Source organism: Triturus cristatus, chromosome 3_2 (assembly GCF_964204655.1).
Source record: "Triturus cristatus chromosome 3_2, aTriCri1.1, whole genome shotgun sequence".
Taxonomy (NCBI): Eukaryota; Metazoa; Chordata; class Amphibia; order Caudata; family Salamandridae; genus Triturus; species Triturus cristatus.
In genome coordinates this window covers 423,283,137-423,301,466 of record NC_140584.1, presented here as the reverse complement: position 1 = coordinate 423,301,466, position 18,330 = coordinate 423,283,137, and the positions used below count along the sequence as shown (strand labels likewise).

The 18,330-nt window shown below is 44.3% G+C and overlaps 1 protein-coding gene across 2 annotated transcripts in view; it reads left to right on the top strand.

Annotated features, from left to right (window-relative positions):
• The first annotated feature begins 1,653 nt into the window (after positions 1-1,653).
• LOC146857480 (gap junction alpha-4 protein-like) overlaps positions 1,654-18,330 on the top strand; it is a 112,234-nt gene continuing 95,557 nt past the window's right edge. The window contains exon 1 of one of the 2 annotated variants that reach the window (XM_085648020.1): positions 1,654-2,065. The gene's annotated coding sequence lies outside the window, so the exon portion shown is untranslated. The remainder of the gene's footprint in view (positions 2,066-18,330) is intronic. The other variant, XM_085648019.1, reaches the window with a different exon arrangement.

The following is an 18,330-nucleotide window of genomic DNA, read 5'->3' as shown; positions in this document are numbered from 1 at the left end:
TTCCCCCACCGCTGCCGGTGCTCCCGGAGGCCGTACCCGGACCCAGGCCTGCCACCTGCTGCCAGGGTTGAGGGGAGGTGGCGCTGCACAAAGAAAATTAGTGCAGCCAACTCCACCTCCCCAAATAAGGCCCGTGCCTGCACCCCTTGTGGGCGCCGCCTTCCGCAAGGAAGGCGGTCGCGGCTCTGGCTGCGACGGCGAACAGCCCTACCCTTAGACATGGTTCTGGGGACGGGGCGGGAAAGAAAAGGTAAAAAAAATAAAAGGAGTAAAGGAAATAAATAGCAGGAAATAGAAAGAGAGAAAAAGTAGCTAAAAAAACAACAAAAAGTAGGCAAAAACCAAAAATATAGAAGCAGGAAAATAGTTAGAGAAATAATAAATAGGAAAGATCCAAAATAAGTGGCTATAAACAAAGGATTGAAAAGATTTTGGGAGGATTCCAAATCAGGCCCCAGAACCATGCAATAGAGTGAAAAACAAGATGGCCGCGCCCATTGCGACCACGTGCGCAAGTTCACGCGATATTTTGACCCCGAGCAAGCAAAAAGCAACGCGATCAAGTAAAAGCGGTCGCGAACAGGAAATAACTACCGCGAACGGGCGCGAACATATTGCGTGAACTGGAACAGGAAGTAAGCATCTCGAGAGGGCGGGACAAGTGAAAACAAGATGGCCGTGCCCATGAGCAACCACATGGGTAAGTTGGCGACCCGCGATCACGCAAAAAATACAGCGAACAGACGGGAAAAAAACTTCCGCGTCTTCGCGATATTTCAGGCGTGTTTGCGGAGATTTTCAGCATTTTCGCGATAATTTGCGAAAGTTAATTTTGCAAACTCCGCCCACCCCTAGTTTAAACTGAGGTGGCATGGTGAGCTAAAAATGATGGATTTAACCCAGATCTGTGACTTGGGCTGTCAATGTTTTACAATGTTCAGCGTTCCGTTCATCATCTTTTTGTGTTGCTATATTTTTATGTCCCTGCCAGTAAAAATAAATGGAAAAAGCATTAAAAATCCAGATTTTTTTACTTTTTGAATTCTAAGCCTAAAATAGCAAACAAATGACGAAATCTTGTGAACGGTGTTCAAATAGTTTGAAATGGATTATTAAAAAAAAAAAATTTAAAAAAGCACAGTAATATAACTACTATGTTACAAAATAAAACTTAGAATTGTACTCAGATTATTTCTCAGCTACCAGGAATTGTCCATTCTAGTAAACCAAAAGACAAACGAATGGCCATTATTTTGTTTTGTTTAAAAGGTAACAATCCTGCTCTAGCAACAAGGATTTTTGTTAGGCCGTTTGGTGGAGGGGGTGAGGGGCATTTTGGTGGTATGATAAGCCAGCAATATATATATATATATATATATATATATATATATATAGTGTCCTCATTACAGCGCTGGCCCTGATAATAAAGCTATGAACTTGAATATATGCAGTAGCACTTTAAAGATAGCTCTTAAATGCAGGTAGGTCTACCAACTCGTCCCATGGCCTTGATTTTTAGTCAAAACCGCTTAGTATTCTGGGGCACGTAGTTTAGTTTTTCTTAATACAAAAAGCAGGACTGGTGGAAGGTGAAATTTGTGGGATGCACCCCATTGGCAGAAACGTGTAACAAATAAAAACCGAGACAACGGCGTGACCTGCGTCAGATTTCACCGGGAAACAAGATAACAGACGCTCGCAACAACAAATCTGTTTCCACAGGTTATTAAAAGCAAAACATAACTTGAAAAACGTGCCAAACTCACCGGTTTATCTTTTTGACCAAAATAGAGCGCTTCTCCGCCCTGCCAACTTCCTGGAGAGAACAGTGATAAAGGCAGGGCTTTGCCTTGTGTCCCCCTGTGTGTTCATTTTATACAAAAACGTATTTAGTTCCCTTGTAGATTGGCAGTGTGCTTGTCTCGCTCGAGAAACACACGTGCTTTGTTGATTTCCACTGCCTACCGATTGGTCGTTGGTTGATTATTTGATTAGCGCGAGCTGCCGCAGTTACTTTTACCGTTCCGTGCAGGGAGATGAAAACGAACGCTCTTCGCCTGCTCAAGTAAGTCGACATATTTGTTGTTATTTTTGTGAAAACTTTGTTCTTGATAAAATGCAGTCTGTTTTTACTTGGGTGTCTAACTTATTTGTTTAGTGTTTTGTTTGCACTTTAATCGAGCCAAATGAACTCACCTAAGTTTGTACCAAACGTCCAGGCAAGCACATTGGTTGTGTCGGACTGCAACCTGGCCATTCGCGCCTCTGTCGTTTGCAAAATTGTAGCAAATTCAATCTGATCGCTGTTTTTCAGCTCCGCTTCCAGACTCTTTCTTTCATTTTATTTTTATTTACTAACGAAAGCCAATGGCGTTTCTATTGTGAGACTTAGTTTGGGTTTGCACAATAAAGGCATACCTGCTGGAACTAAGGGTGCTACCGCTCCCTCCCTCATAGCCATGCTGAAGTTCAGAAGGGGAATGAGCAATAAAGATGCATTTGTTTTTACCGTTCTCATATTTGCTGTGCGATCAAAGGTAGAGGTCAAATGTCCGACTAAGTCTTCTGACAAATTACTGCTTATTGTTTTAACCTGGAGGTTGGTGTTTTACATTTCATTGACTGACAGCAAAGTTAGAGGACTTTGTAAAGTAAAACTATCTGTCAATCTTACAGGTACAGCATGTTTGAGGAAAGTCTGTAGGATGTCTGTCTCCCCATACAACACTTAAATATCTGTAAATGAAATTTATAAATATTTCAAAATGTATTCGTAGTTATGAAAGCACAAACGATGCACTTTAAAAGAAAATAAATCTTAAATAAGAGGAAAGCAAATATTTTAAAAGGTTCAATACCAATAAAGACACATTACTTTGTGATGTGGATATTTGCAGACACCTATTTCCACACATTAGCTTTAGTTCACTATATAGTTGTATCATTACAACCACATGTCAATTTCGTGGCCATTTCAATGTAAAACATGTTGTTCTTAAATGACAGTGTGCTAACACGCCATGCTTCAGTGTACATTTGCAACAGTGTGCTCCAAAATGTGCCACTGGCTACATACCACACCTTTACCCCACTCCTGCTGAATGGGTGTGGCTCAGCTGCCCTACCTGTTTTTCACATTCCCTGTGACGTCAGTGATGACGACAGCACCCCCACTCTGAACATTGTTCCATCACCACTGCTTGACCGTAAATATAATGCGTTCAGCAAGTGGTCGGTACAAACATTGATGGAGCACACAGCTCGTGTCTGCTGAGTCCAGTCTTGATTATCTTGTCCATTCTAGATTTTTTTCTTGTGTTCTGATACTAAGCAGTTGGGGCTGGAATTGGAGGTGTGTGAGCCCAAATATTAGGAGGGTGATCCAATATTCTGGCTTAACCCCAAGCTCCTCCATACCAGCAGAGCCCTGAAATGTTTGCCAAGTAATTTTTGTAACAGACCTCCTGTAACAAAATGATAACATCTTCACAATTTAAAAACATTTGTTTAACATGTAGTGGAAGCAAAGCAGTTGTCATATGCACTTTTTTATATGTGGGCTGGATTCTAATGCTACTCGGAGAAACACTGTAATAAATCAAGAGGTTTTTGTGCAGTGCACATCCTGACCCCACATAGTTCAAGGTGTCCTCGTATGCAATAATGAAGAAAAGAGACCCCAATGAAATAAAACATTTGCGTATAATGACCGAATTTGCTCAATTGGGAATCCTGAATTGACCCAGTTTTTCTGGTTTCACATTATGCGGTTCAGCCAATAGACCAGTTTCTCTATCTCATGCTTTACATTAAAGAGTTACGCTGGGTCTTTAATTCTTGGCACATGAGGTTAGCTCGTGGGGAGGAGGCAAAAGCCACATAAAAGCTTGGCTTGTTTTGCAGTCAAGTGTCCAAGATGACCTCAATCTCAGCCAGGCATGTGGTTTACCCTTCACTGGTTCTCCCTCCACTAGCTGGATTAAAAACCAAAGGTGACCCTCAAAAAATCTGTTTAAAGCAACCCCACCCTGCAGTATGCCACAACGGGCTAGCATGGGTGGGCCATTTTAATCCATCCAGCTCTGAAAAGTGCTTCATAGGATGCACTTTCCCCGGGAAAAGTCAGAGAAGTAGTTGAATATAAAGTTAGAACTAAAATTACTAGAATGCAATGAGTAAATCCGGACACGATGAACCCCTCGCATGTACAACTGGGAATCTTGAGCACATTGAAAATTACCTTCATAACGGAAGGCTCCATATTACTCCATGTTATTCGGACACCATGTTTCCATTCCTGGACTTTGATTTTACATCTCATTATTATCTGGTTCATTGGTCCAATTTAATCAAACAAGGCCTTAACTCCCAGAATACATGGATAAGTAAAAGCAAAACCGAAGACTAGAAAAGTGCAGTCCCGGTGACATGGAGCCATCTGGTCACCCTATGGACCAGTTGGCATCCCTAAATCCAATTTTTGACGTATATGGCACAAATCAATCGGGGGTTTATATAGTGTGCTTCTCACCCGTGAGGGTCTCATGGCGCTGGGGGGGGGGGGGGAGGGGGGCGGCTCCGGATCAGTCGAAGAGCCAGGTCTTTAGGTCCTTCCTGAACGTGTGCAGGGTCGGGGAACGTCTGATGATCAGCTCGTTCCAGGTTTTGGCTGCGATTGTAGGAGAAAGCTCTCCCGCCGGTTCTGCTTCTGTGGATGCGGGTGACCTCTGCCAGGGCAAGGTCGGCTGAGCATAGATTCCTCTTGGGAACGTGGAAGGATACTCTCTCGTTGAGGTATTTGGGTCCGATGTTGTGGAGGGATTTGTAGCCATGGGTGAGGAGTTTGAAGGTGACCCTCTTCTCGACGGGGAGTCAGTGGTGGCCTCGTAGGTGTTGGGTCACGTGCTCATGGTGTGGTGTCCCGAGGACGAGTCTGGTTGTGGCGGTCTGTAGTCTGTGCAGAAGAGTTTTGTTGATTCCGGTGTAGAGGCCAACCCATATAGTTCTGAATCATGAGTGTTGGACCTGGCCCTTTTTGCAGGGTCATCCCTAAACTTTTTGCCTTCCTCCTGTATTTTTTCTGACCTGGTGTTGGCTGTTTTATGACTCTGGGCACCTTACCACTGCTGATCAGTGCTAAGGTGCATATGCTCTCCCTATGGTAAAATGTATACATTGATTGGTGTCCATGTTTGGCTTATTTGGTTTACTATCAGCCCCTAGTAAAGTGCACCAGGAGTGCCAGGACTTGTAAATACAAATGCTGCTGGTGGGCTTGCAGCACTGGTTGTGCCACCCACAGAAGCGGCCTAATAAAATGTGTCTAAGGTCTGCCACTGCAGAACCTGCGCGCGGTCTGGTACTGTTGTGCTGATTGCGCAAGTGCACCTACTTGCCAGTCCCCAAACCTTCCCTTAACTACATATTAGCCACCCCTTTGGTAGGCCCAAGGGCAGGGTGCATTGTAGGTATAAGGTAGGACATGCCCTGATGTGTGTGGCATGTCATAATAGTGAATTACAGCCATTTTAGTTTTTCACTATTGAAGGCTACCTGCTCTCCATAGGCCAGAATGGGCTGCTGGAATTACTACACGCTGTAATCCCAGTGGACTCGGAGAGCATGGTAGAAAGTCAAGTTTAGTATGCCTGAACCCTGTGGAGCGGCTGATGTCTCTGCCCTGCAGCTGAAAGGAAAGAGCAGAGTCACCACAACAAAGTGCTCCAAAACTGGACTGAGCCAGGCCCAGGCCCCCTGGCGACAAAGAACAAAAGATTTGGGCTTTAAAAGAGGGAGCCCTGCTCCTAAGAAATCAGATCCTGTTTACGCCAAGACGAACCTCTGCCTGAAGGAGAAGGACCTGGAGAAGCTTAAGGAGGAATACTGTCTCTCTACCTAAGAGACTGGCCTGCAGTGGGTGCCTGTCTGCTGGAAGGAGAGGAAAAGACTACAGAAAAAGACTTTGAATCAACTTGTGCTAAACAATCTCCAAGGGCTTGCTTGTGAACTTGCCCCCTGATCTGCGCCCCAGGAACAGTGGGCGCAACCTATCCCCCAGAAGAGGAGAAGTAGCTGGACGCAATCCTGTGACGCTGATCCCCAGAGAACCTGTGTGCCTCTCCCCCTTTCTCTACACCGCGACATCTGCCACCTGGGACTACCACGAGCACCGCAAGGACCTGCCTACCTGGTTCAAGCACCGCAAGTACTAGCCCCTCCGAGCCGTAGCTCGCAACACGGAGAAAGGCACCTGAAGGCCTGCGCACCGAGCCTTGGCGACCCTGTGCCGTCGAGATCACCGCGAGGCCCTGTGCACCCTTGTGATCAACTGAGAAGCCGATCGCGCTGAGAATTGCCCCGGGGCTGCTCTCCCCTCCTCTGCCCTTGATCTTGTGGCTGAGACCTTCTTCGGGTGCCCCACGAAGCACCGCCGCCCTCTGACTGCGAGGGATGACACCGCGACGTGGGACACGGCTCCGTGGACACCCGAGGCCGCCGTGACCATCCCCGTGAGGAAAAGAAGGTATTTGGGACAATCGCGCTAAAAGTACGACTCGTACTTGCCTACGTACGAGTCGTACCTGCTTGAGAACTATTGGGAGCTGTGCCCGTAAATACGGTCCGTACTTGCCTTTGTACGGACCGTCCTTGCCTCTGAAGTACCTTATGAGTCGAACCTGCCTTTGAAATCATTGTGGTGCCGTAGTTCGACCCGTACTTGCCTCTGAAGTACTTTAGTTTGAGTCGAACCTGCCTTTGAAATCATTGTGGTGCCGTAGTTCGACCCGTACTTGCCTCTGAAGTGCCATAGTTTGAATCGTACCTGCATTTGAAATCATTGTAACCGGGGCCGTAGTTCGACCCATACTGAATCGTACTGCCTTGCATCTGGTTCGAACCGTACTTACATCTAAAGTGTTTTGAGGACCTTGTGCCGTAGTTCGACTCGTACTGCCAGTGTACGAGCCGTACCAGTGCTGCCGTCCGTGTACGGCGCGTCCCTGCCCCTGTCTGAACCGTACCGCATTAAAAAGCATTGCCGGCGCTCACGCGGGAAGCGTGAGGAACGGCAAGCGTACTTGTGCTCACGCGAGAAGCGTGAGAAATGGCAAGACACCTCTAAAAACTTGTACAAAGCATAACAAAGGCACTACGAAGCACGCAGAACCCCCAAGAAGCTTATTTTGATCAGAACTGTGCCCTTTTTAATAACTGTGGACTGCATTTTGAGCATTTACAGAGTAACTGGAGTAGTACTTACAAGAGAACTGCATTGTATCAACCTGCCTACAAGAAATCTTTTATATAAAGAACTTTATTTTGATATAACTACAGCCTTGTGTCTTAGTGTGGTGGGGTGGTGATTATTGTGTGGGACAACTTGCAACGCTTCCTAATGCCCTCTGGAATCTAGCCTAGCTGCTCTCGCCACGTTACCTAGAGGGTGAGCAGGGGTTATTTTTAAAGAGGTGATCCTACGCCCTGACTTAGATGAAAAGGGTCCCTGCTTGTCGCAAGTGCATACCTGCGCCAACCAGAGACCCCGGATTCTAACAATGAGCTATCTGGTCTTTCCATCATTGGAATTTTTTTTGTTTTTGTTTGTTAGTTGTCCCTCCTCCCCCCCCCCCACCCCCCCCCCCCCCATTAGAGGTATGTGCTCCAAAGACCCAGCATGCAAAGTAGCGCTGGATGGAACATCGGGAATTGTTGCTGATTTCTTGCATGTCACTCAGTAACATAACTAGGCCTGGGTGGAGTTTGCAGAGTTCTCTGTGTAGTGACAAAAAAAATAAGCTACGCTTCCCGAGGAGTGAATTACCTCACGTCGTTTGTGCTGATTTTTAGCACTAGGTGTTTGTCCTGAGCTGTAAAATCAGAGCGAACTGCATCGCCCTCAGCACAAGAGGGCACTGCTGCTTTCTTGTGCTCAAGTAAAAGTTCTACTTGAGCGGTAGCTTCCTCAACGTGAACGGAACGTTTCTCAACGTAAGTGGTAGTGACCATTCGGACTGCCTGCGTTGAGAAACATCATTGGAAAGCGGTCTTGTGTTAGATTTTCCTCCCTGGGGCTCGCCAACATACTGTTGCTAAGCGTGAGTGAGGAAAAAACTGCTTTACGGAGCGGAGTTTTTCGGAACTCCGTAAGCGCAGTGTTGTGAGGAAAAACTCAGCCAAGGCACATGCCTAAACGTAACAGCTAAGGTGTTCTTCTGAACTTGATTGGTTTGTTTATTTTATTTTTTATGCCGTTACTTTCTCATCTCTTCTTTGCAGAATTTTACCTTCATCTCTGAAATATTTTCCATCAAGTACCATAATACATTGCTATATGATGTAAAATTCACAGATCGCTGCACATCCGACATGTAAGAATGTGGTGGGTTGTTTCTTTAAGGCCAGTTATCTCTGTTAGAAAACTTTTGCACATGCACATTGAAGTAATTGTATCTCAAGCTCGAGAGAGAGAGAGAGTGGGATGGAAGGGCAGGTTTATAACATGCAATGAGAAGGGTAGAGTAACCAGGTTGGGGAGCATAAGAATCTGGAACATGCTATGCAAATAAAGAAATAAGCTTTTCTTCCATGGTACACCTCAGAATAAATGTGTTAAACTTTGGCTTTGAGAGACTGTAGTCATTCTGTTCAATTTTTATGTAGGGCCTAAAACTGATGGATCTTTTTTTGGAAACTGTAATTTGCATAAGGTCACACACACAGACTAAATTGGGGAATTTGGGAGTCGAGACCTGGGTCTCCAAGCTGCCATCAGCCGAACGTGACTGCAAGGAATAGTAATATCCTCTGAAAGACGTTGGGATTTTGCTTTTTCCTTCGAGATTTTTTCCATATAAGGTTGACTCTACTTGCTGAGAGGGTCCACCAGATGGGAAAGAGTAGGCTTGAGAGGGGCAGATCTGATAAATTCCTTTAGGAAGGGAACTCGTGTTCCACTTTCTAAAAGAGTAATACCTCGCTGACTGGGTGGCCAGATGGCTTTGAATTAAACAGACATACATTTACCATTCCTGGACTTTGCTTTTACATGTAAATGCTTTCTCAGAGTAGTAATCTTGGGTCCGAACACCTGGTGAAAAAGCAGTCTTTTAATGTAAAAGGGGTCACCCTCCTCCTTGGACGAAACAATGGTGCATTGTGGGTAGTTGGTCTCAGGTGTGTGGTGGTCATGAAGGAGGAAATGAGGGAAGCAGGAGATGGCATAACGATGTACAATTAGAAAGGAGGAACTAGACAGTGGAGGTGAGGTGACCATGAGTGCACAAGGGTCCAACAGAATTATGAATCATGTTACATTGTTTAGGATATTCTAGCATGAGCCCGAAAGTGCCTCTACTGCTCTTTTTTTCTTTCCACAGCATTTGCAGCCACACCATGGATTCCATCTTCACCACTTTTAAGTCTTGTCCTAATAAATACATATACTTGCGGTACGACAACTGAAGAGGGGGTTAGTGACTTCACGAAGCACTTGACTTTTCAGACTAGAGTGCCAACAACGTGGGCCTAGCTTTTGTCTAGCCTCTTGTGGCTTAAAATAAACTTTCAGTGCTTAAGACACCAGACCAGTTTGTCTGACTGGTTGAGTCTGTTCAGTTCAATATTTTATTTGTGCCACCAGGGCCATAGAAGTACCAACACAGTTTGAACAAACCATAATTAAATAGAAAAATAGTTAACAATTCTTCGTCTTCGTCTTCGTCTTCAGGATCTACTTCTGCAATTTGGAAGGCCTGCAGCACTGATGTTTTGTTTGCACCCTATGATAAAAGATGCCATCTTCGGTCATTGAACGAAGATGAGCACAGGCAAATGCCATATTTTCTCCAGAAATAATATGCTTTGTAAGATTGGGATAAGGTGTTATTCCGTGCCATTAAAGTGGAATCCATCTTGGCCCCACTGACTGAATCTGGAGGACTGCTTTCCCTCCGATCCGGTTGATCGCAAAGTTGATAGTGGCCTTGAATCTTTTGCAGCTTCAAATCTGGTTCTAAGAGCGGCTACTTATGGGGCCTTGATTGTACAGTCTCGTCTTTAGTTAAGGTTTTGAAGGTTCGAATGTTGCAAGGAATAGCAGTCGAAATTCATGGCAGATGTGTCAGCAGACATTATCAAAGCGGGTGTAGTGGCTTCTTCGGCAATAATAACCAGAAGAAACCTCTGGTTACAGGACTGAAGAGCAGATCTGGTGGAGAAACCTTCTTTTATGAAACTCCTGAGTGTGGCAGTTTGTTTGTGAGCGTTTGGATGGGCTGACCTAAAGGTCCTTTAAAGACAAAGAACATCCCTGGTCTTATAGGGCATCTTCTGGTACTTCTGCAAAACCTTGGAATCTGATGGATACTAGGGATGCCAGAGACTCTTCTCGCAAGGATTCTCCCTCTTATTTGGCTAAGGCAGGGCCTTCAAATCAGTGGTTCTGATTGACAGTTCTTCAGTTTCGGGTCCTGTGGGCAGCCGGAAGGAGTTTTTCTTTCAGCATGGGCTCTCTCCATTAGACACTTGGGTTCTGAATATCATTCAGACTGGTTATTGTACCGACTTAATCTCTCTTACAGATACCAGGTGCATTCCTACACCTGTTTCAAGGAATCCTTTAAAGAGAGAAGGCGTGCTGGCAGGAATCGCTGCTCTGCTAAAAAAGAACACCACCATTCCAGTGCCTCTAGATTAAGTCAGTCAGTGGTTGTGTTCCATACTCTTTCTGGTCAAGGTGTTGGGGGGACTTTCAGCCTGTGTTGGACCTGAAACCACTCCATCCCTGCGTGACTATAATTCCTTTCAAGATGTCATTGAAACAGCTCATCCCTCTGACTTCCACAAGAGATCTTATGGCAGCCATCAACCTTGAGGATGCATACCTGCCTCTCCCTAGCCACCAGAGTCCTCTGCTGTTTCTGAAGTTTGCTCTTGGGACAGCACATATTCAGTTTAAGGTGCTGCCCTTCGGGTCGAAGTCAGATCCTTGTGTCTTTACAAAAGTGTTGACTCCTTATGATGGCTGTTCTCCACCTGCAGGGGATTTCCAATTTTCCCTACCTCTACGACTGCCTGGTCAAGGGCACACTTCTTCTCCAGACCTCTTATGTGGTAACAGTTCTGGATCTTCTGTCTTCTCCTGGGTTTTTGGTGAAGGTGAAAAAATCCCAGCTGACTCCAGAACAGGATGACCTCTTTATATGGGACCTGTTCAGGATGGGTCTGGGCATTGTCACCCTGCTGGACTGGAGTGTTCAAGATTTATTCTCATTTTCAGAATCTGTTGTCTGCTCCTTTTCAAGCAGTATCACTCTGGATGAGGGTGTGGAGCGATCTGGCTGCCACTTTGTTTTTGGTTCCCTGGGCCAGATGGCACTTCAGTATCCTCATGAGATTCATCCTGATCCAGTTTGAGCCATGTGCAGGATCTATCTTGTCATATTCCGGTGAAAATCCAGCAGGAACTAGAGTAGTGGCTTGTTCCCTCAAGCATCTTGATGGGGGTGTTCATTTGACTGCTCCTGTTCAAGTGACTATTAGGACTGTGCGGTAAATTCTATTCCGCTCGTGGAATTTGGGTAATTTCACATTCTGCAGAGAATGCGAAATTGCCCAAAATTCCAAGATCCGCTGTTTCGTGTAATTTGCTTGTTCGCGCTTTCAAAATGCGTGTTCGCGAGAAATTCCCCCCCCCCCCCCGAGCATGCAAACCGCGTATGCGAACAGTAAAGAAGCATTGCGAAAGGGCGTAATAATGAATTCCTCATTTTTGCGGAACTCTGTGTGCTCGCGGAGATTTTTTTACCGTTTTGTGGAGCTTTGTGTAGCGCGACTATGCAAATTCCGCCCCCCCCTAGTGACTATCATGATGGATGCCATCGAATGTGGTTGGAAGGCATTTTTAGGGGCCCTTCAGGTCAAGGGCTTATGGGATGCCAGAGTTGTCAGTCCTCCAGTTGGAGGGAAATGGGAGGCAATTCATCTAGCCCTCCTGCACTTGTCTCACCTGATTCTGGACAAGGTTGTTGTCATTTGGACCGGCTAAGTTCTATGCCAATCGTCAGGAGGGGAGAAGAGCCCTGTCATCCAAGATTGCAAATCGGCTTTTTCTGTGGGTTCAGTCTCATGTGGGTTCTCTTCAGGCTGTTTAGATCCAGGGAGTTGGGTAATCTCGAGCTGATCAACTAAGTAGGGGTATTCTGTCAGGAATTTTGTTTCCCTCTCCAGCTGTTTGCCAGAGTGTGTCACATATGGGGACACCCTTGGGTGGATGTATTTGCAGTGCCCATCTACCCCATTCTTTTTGTTGGGGTGGGAGGAGTTGGCTACCAGGGTGGATGCCTGACATGTCCTTGGCCTCTCCCCTGATGTTTGCTTTCCCTCTTTCCTTTAATCCAGAAGTTTCTGATCCGGGTTCGGAGGGAGAGGGTTCAGGCCATTCTGTTGGCTCTGGCATGGTCCCAATCTATCAGGTTTCCTCTTCTGATTGTGATGATGGAGGGTCAGGAGTAGTGACTTTCATAGGCTCTTTCCTCTCTGAGTTTTCCTGTTCTCCAGCCCAAGTGTCTGGTGACAATCAAGATAACCGCTTTGAAGGTTGAACCTGGAGATTTATTTTTTTCAGGGTCTTTCTGATTCAGTCTCCTCTTCTTCAATACAGGCTTCCAGGAGATTGTCCACCAGGTTTTTGTGTGCTATGCACTGGAAGTATTTTCAACTGTAGTGTGCTAGGAAGCAACTGCTACCTCTTTCTGTGACTCTTCCTCAGGTCTTAGAGTTCCTTCAGGATGGGTTTCATTTCAGCTTCAGTCTGGCCACTCTAAGGATTCAGTGAGCAGCCATTAAAGCTTTCGGTCCCCTAGGGGTGGGCTGGAGGACGAACAGGGGTTGGTCTTCAGAACCTTTATAGGATTCTAGACTCTCCGTCCAGTCCCGCAGAGAGTATGTCCTTCCTTGGATTTTCAGTTGGTGCTCTGGGCCCTTAAATATACCCAGTTTGTACCTCTGTCCTCTTAGTAGATTCTTTTGAATCTAAAAGTGTTCTTCTTGTTGGCCATCACTTCAGGTTGCTGCCTGTGAGAGTTGGGTTCACTGTCTTGTCTCGCACCGTTTTTTCAGGTGTTTGACCGGATTGTCCTAGGTTTGTCCCAAAAGTGAAATCTATTTCGCCTCCAACAGGAAGTGAGTCTTCCCGTGTTTTTTCCAAACCCTCAGCCTCCTGAGGAGGTGGTACTTTATTCTCTTGATGTACGGTGGGCAGTTTTAATTTACCTGAAAATGGTGAAGGAGATCGGTTTTCCTCTGCCTTGTTTGTTTCTGAATTTTGGTCCTGCTTATAAGGGTGGTAAGCCTTCTACTCAGACCATAAGCAGGTGGATTAGATCTTTGATTCTTTTGGAATACAAGCAGTACAGTTGGTCTTCTCCTCTGGGGATCCAGGAGAGGACTACTAGGGCATGTCCTCCTCCATCGCAAAACTTCAGGGTGCCTCTCTGCAAGAAATCTGTTGGGCTGCCACTTGGGTCTTACCGTCTACTTTTGTTGACCACTATCTGGTGGTGCTGGGCCCAATGGTGCCTGATCTTTTGGGTTCTAAAGTATTGGCATCTGTGTCATAACAGTTTGTTTTTCTCTCCAATTAAAGTTTATCTGCATGTGCATTACAGTTGTCCTGGTCCAGTTTTTTGCTTGCTTATATCTTGTGTAGCATTTCTTCATGGCTAGAGAAACAAGGAGGTAATGCATAAATTACTTAACAGTAATTGCATTACTCTGAGTCCTTCTCTCGCCGTGATTAATCTGCCCCTCCCTCCCACACTGTCTGGCAGTCCAACTGTGTGATGGAATGGGCTTTGTAAGGAACAGGAAATAAGGGGAAGGGGACTATTTCTAGCTCAAAGAGGTTGTGAAGGGAGGCACCAGGGCCTCGTGAAGTGACTCATTATAGCGAGAGAAGGACTCCGAATAACCCAATTACTGGTAAGTAATCGAAGCATTATAGTTTTCAGCCCAGAATGATTACAGCTGAAGACTCCATTAAAGGCACAGAATGTGCATTTTCAGTAATTCTACTTTTGAGTTTCATACGTCAAATACCTATAGGAAAACAATGAGTGTGATTAGTAAACACAATACATTTAGCTAGATAAACCTCTGCACTCCATACATTGGTGTTTACAGCCAGTAGTACTAAGTCAACAGGGTCCTGGGAGGGCGAGGGTGTGGGGGTAGGTTTGGACGGGGAGAGGGCAGACCAAATTAGGATTCATAAGACTCAATCAGAACTAGTCCTTTTTTTAGGTATTTTACCATTGCCCATCGGTTAACGCCAGGGAAAAAAAAGAGGGGGATTGAATTTGAGCTGTGTTTCCTCTAAATCAGTCAGAGTATGGTAAATGAGGCAGTTCTGTTATTTTACATGCCACAACACAATGTTTACTTTTTATACGACTTCAGAAAGGGTTGGTCCCTAAAGGATTGGCCAAATGGTAATTGGGACTAAACCCCTCCACTTGCAGATTTACCTTTGGAAATCCAGATGGCGCTTGACAGGTCAGAGGGACCTTTGCCACTGTAGTACGAATAGATCTGGAACAAAAAACAAATCCTGCATATATCCGCTACCAGATCCATAACCCCTTCACTGCCAGGCCCCATGTGCCATGCCTTTTTTGGCTTTTTGGGGTAGTTCCCACTTAGGCCCCCATAATGTTTTGTCCACATAAGGTATCCATGCCAAATGTGTGTTCTTTTTTTCTCTTCTTTTTTTTTATTTTTTTACACCATCCTGAGCATTCTAAATGTGCCAAGGGTTTGGGGATTCCCCTAAAGGGAACCGAGCAATTAGCCAAAATACAGCTGCATTTTGGGTTTTGGGGGAAAAATGCTGCAGAAGAAAGCATCTGGTTTTTCCCTGCAAATGGTGAAAATGAGGGGTCCGTGGTGCTAAAATCCCAATCTTTCCAGCTTTCAGGAACAGGCAGAATTTTGCCAGAAAACACATTTTTCTACAGTTTCAGTATTTTACTGGGATATAACCTACTATTTCAGTTTTTTTGTGTGCATTCAACCTCCTTCAAGTTAGTGTTGGAAATCGGTGTGAAACCAATAATGGATCCTGGAAAAGTAGACATTTCAGAAAAGTAGACAACATTTCTGAATTCAGCAAGGGGTCATTTGTGTAGATCCTTCAACGTTTTCCTATGGAAAGTAACAGCTGGAAATGAGCTGGAAATGAATTGGAAAAAAAAGCCATTTGTGCCTACATTTTCACCTGTAATATATAACTACGGTAGATTTTTGCAAGCAGTATGCAGTTACGTTCGCGGGACCCTTCTGATTGCCGGGATATATAAGGCTTGTAGGTTCACCTAGAACCCAAGGTACCCGAAGCCAATAACTGAGTTGCACCTGGCAATGCTTTTTCATTGTGTACCCGGTATACAGCAATTCATTTGGTAGAATATAGAGTGAAAAATAGGTTTTAAGGAAACCTATGTATATCTGAGATGGGAACAAGATATGGAGTTTAGAAGCAGTGGTTATTTGTGTATCTCCGCATTTGTGGGTACCCACATTACCTTGTGAATTAGAGGGTATTTTTCAAAATGACTTATTTTTTAACACACTGTCTTAAGTTTGGAAGGCAGAAATGCATCGAAAGACATGGTAATTACACTTGTTCTACTATGTTTGTTCCCCCTAAGTCTCCCAATAAAAATGGCAACTCACTTGTGTGGGTAGGCCTAGTGCCCGCGACAGAAATTGGCCCAAATTGCCTGGCTGTGGATTTTGGGCCCTAGCTCAGCCAGCACCCAGTGAGACCTATCAGACCTGTACATTTATTCGAAAACTGAACACCCAGGGGAATCCAGGATGGTGTGACTTGTGTGGGCCTTACCAGGTTCTGTTATCCAGAATCCCTTGCAAACTTTGTAAAAAAAGAAAAAAACACTTTCCTCACATTTCTGTGATTGAAAGTTCTGGAATATGGGTAAGAAAAAGTTGGGGGATCCATGCAAGCCACACCATGCTGTACTCCCTGGGTTTCTAGTTTTCAGAAATGTCCGGGTTCACTAGGTTTCCATAGATGCCGTTGAGCCCGGGACCAAAAAAGCATGTGCTCCGTGCAAAACCAGATTGTTTTAGATGTATCCTCAATACATTTTGGGCGCTTCCCTGTCATGGGTACTTGACCCACCTATGGAAGTGGGGTAGCATGTTTATCGGGAGACCTGGAGGAATGCTGTGTGGTAGGAAATTTGTGTTGGCCTGGTGTTCCCTGGTTCCTAGGGGGGCTTTGTGTCCCCTCCCCCCCCCACACACCCCACAGGGGAGATCCCCGGGGGACAGAAAGACTGTGGCTATTTGTAGGTGTGGGGGCATTGGCATGCCCATTCTGGCCAACACCCATCCCTAAGTTTACATGAAAATATGTCTTCAGCACACCAGCACCACAGCAGAGGACGTAATGTTGCATCCTCGGCAAAAAAAGCGTTAATATTCAGTCAATGATGAGAGGTTGAAGAAGTGTTCAAAACCTTTATTTATCTCCAAGGATTTGTATGGTTTTGGCATATTTATTCTGGTTAATCCGATTTTAGAAAAATCGAGTAAAAAGTTGATTAGTGACAGCCTAAATCAATATAGTGTTCCATAAAGGAAATTGTCAGTAAACTAGCTCAAGTACCTAATCTGTCCTTCGTAGAGAAACTCATGAAGAGTTCCTTTTCAGAAAAGAGATTTTTGGAGCACAGTTAGAAACCAGAACTTCCCATAAAGAATTTCCAACAGCTGCAGTATCAACAGGTAGAATATCAGTGATAGAGGAATGATAGTTGCAGTAGAATTGATCAGAGAAATCAGAATAAGGAATAAAGTCACCCTTCGCAATAGCTGTCGGTAACAAAGAACAAGGATAAGCGACGCTCCAGTAGCAGTCATAAGGAGTCTTCCTCTCTAACTGACTAGGAACACTAATTAATATAAAATCACACAATAATGTAATAAAAATTAGGTGTCCAAATCTTATTCAATGGAAACCGCTCATCCGCTGGTGTTGTCAACAGCCGTAGCTTCTCCTTCTGATTCCCACGATAAACATTTATGCCAGTACATAGTAAAACACCATTGCCATTACTAGAAACATGGAGGAAACTTCTCATGAGAACCTTCTTGCTAAAGCTATGTTCAATGTCTATTGTGAATACAAAGGCTAGTCTGATGCACTAAAACAAATCTATCCTTGTTAAGCATACATGAAGTATATCTAAATTATTGTTCATTTTAACTATCTATTAATTACGAATTCGGAGCAAGGTTTATTATGTGAATGATCTAATATGGTATGATGAAGCTAAGTAAACATCTTGACGTCGGCACATTCTTTAGCAAGATGTTGCTGCTCTGAAAAGTGCCCTAAATGAATGTCTATTTAGCAATTGAGTCGAAGAAAAGGCTTTAGACCTAATGAAAGGGCCACATTTAAGAACGATAGCCTAGTACAAAATAAAAAACAAATTCTTTGTTGTTGTCGTATACATTTAAGCAAGCATATTTTCCCTATGTGTGATTTACTATGTATTCTTTAAGCAGAATTGAATGAATTCCTACACATTATAAAGCAAGCACACTTTCCCGATGTGTTAATTTTCTATATTTAAATGCATTCTACAGTGCTATTCTAATATAGTCTGCCAGTCGAAATTTGTTTTTAAAATTGATTCCTTACAATTAATCCCTTCTGATGATTTTAAATCGTCACACAATTTTGTTACACACACAAATCCAAGTCTAGAGGGCACTTTTGTCCTCGGACACGTCTTGTCTCTTTCGTTTGTTTTTCCCACTCCTAAATTTTAGTGTATCCATGTAATCCTCATTCATAATGCCATGTAATCCCATATCCCTTATTTAAATTTTCTTTTGGAAATTTTCCGGTTTGCGCTTGAAGTACAGTTCGGAAATAGGAGGTAAAGAAATATTAGACCAAGTCCTATTCTTACTATTGACATTCAGATTCGTCTCGGAATACCCTTCCCAGCTGATGGAAAAACAATTTCCAATTGTGCTCAGCCCTTTCCCAAAACTCTCATACAGACTTGTTGTTTACAACTCATGTAATTTAGGTTCTAACCCTGAAATGTTCTTTGCTTAGCTTTTTATTTCCTTGCTCTCATTTGGCATGAATGCACAGCAATGTGTTAATTACAACATGTGATGGACTCCTCCCTTCTCAGTGAAGAATATGTCTAAAGCAAGACAGTCCTCCAAAACCATGGACCTTATTGCAATTAGTTCAGTCTTAATTAAGAGTAAAGCTCCAGTTGT